Consider the following 1,658-nt stretch of genomic DNA (forward strand, 5'->3'; position numbering starts at 1 on the left):
GTTAGAGATCTTAAAAATCAGTAACATGGTCAAAATTTAAAGAGTAAATAAAATCAATCAAAAAGGAAAATCAATGGACTGATTAGAAGGATGACGTTAGCTAGAGTGAGTTATAGACCTTAAAGAGCTGAGAAATTATCTTAGAATTCATTATAAAAAAAAAAAAACCATGAGAAAGTTAAGTAAGAAGGAAGATTATGTAGAATTGCTAATATGTACTGAATAGAACTTCAGAATGAGACAACATGGTTGAAACTGAACAGGCCATGGATTGTAAATTTTATTGAAAATAGCTAAGTGGGCAGAAGGTTGTCATGGAGTATACATAATGTACATTGGATTTCTTTATTAATGGATGGCATGAGCCATGCTTCCCTCAGTCAGTAGAAACTTCTGTGTTTGGCCTTTTATGTTAGTGTTTATCTATCTAATCATTATCATAGTAGAAGTAATAGTAATAAACTACAAAGTAATAAACTACCAACCAAAGCTTTGTATCTCTGAGAAAACTTGGTAAGCTTCCTCTCTATTCTGTGATGTGATCTATGTTTTGATTTTTGCTCAGGCAATTAAGAAGCATTGAGAAGTTCGAGACCCAGTTTCAGAAATTTTATTAATTCTTGTAGCTAATATGTCCTTTCTCTGTCTTCTGTGATATTGGTGTTCTCTTTCTATTAGTGTTTTATTAACTTTATTATTATTTTTTTTTACAATAACTGTCCTTTATTGGAAGGTCTCTCAACATGAAAGTATCATGTATAAAGGTACAGCAAAATAATATAAATTGTGGCTCAATAGAAGAGACTTTGTATTAAAATCTAAGTATTTTGTTTTATTTATCCATTATATTCCATTGACCAAAATCCAGTTTATTGGTTTATAGGTATATTTATTTGCTAGGACTGCCATAACAAAGTACCACAAAATGAGTGGCTTAGAACAACAGACATTTATGGTCTCACAGTTCTGAGGCCAGAAGTCTGAAATCAAAGTGTCAGTAGGGCCATGCTCCCTCTGAAGGCACTAGGGAAGGATCTGTTCCTTGGTTTGTGGCAGCATAACTCCAGTCTTCACATGGTGTTCTCTGTGTGTGTGCCTCCTTACACAAAATTTCTCATTTGTGTAAGAACATCAGTCATATCGGATTAGGGGCCTGCTCTACTCCAGTATGATCTTATCTTAATTAATTACAGTGACCCTATTTCCAAATAAAGTCACATTCGGAGGTATTGGGGGTTAGAACTTCTACATACAAATTTTGAGGGGACTCAATTCAACTCATAACAATAGGTTTCTATCTATGCCTCAAAAGAAGCCTTCCACTAATGTTAGATTGAAACTTGTAGCCCCTAGAATGGAAAACATAAATTTCAATATTTATCAAAACACATTTGGGAAGATATCTATTATTTCTCCCAAAATAATAACTCTGTCTTCTCACTGACAACTCCTGTGGTTTTTAGCACAATCATTCAAGTGTCTGAAGAGAGGCAATAAGAAATGAGCACCTCATCAAATGTTGCCATTTGTTCTTGATGAAGATACATGACTGGTAACCAGTAAGGAATTTTCTATCTTTTAATTTTTTATTTGCAGATATTTACATGTGTTGCACATTTTATGATAGCTCACCAGTCATTCCAGTAGACCAGCCTGAA

This window comes from Pteropus vampyrus, unplaced genomic scaffold (genome assembly GCF_000151845.1).
Source record: "Pteropus vampyrus isolate Shadow unplaced genomic scaffold, Pvam_2.0 Scaffold123, whole genome shotgun sequence".
NCBI classification, from domain to species: domain Eukaryota; kingdom Metazoa; phylum Chordata; class Mammalia; order Chiroptera; family Pteropodidae; genus Pteropus; species Pteropus vampyrus.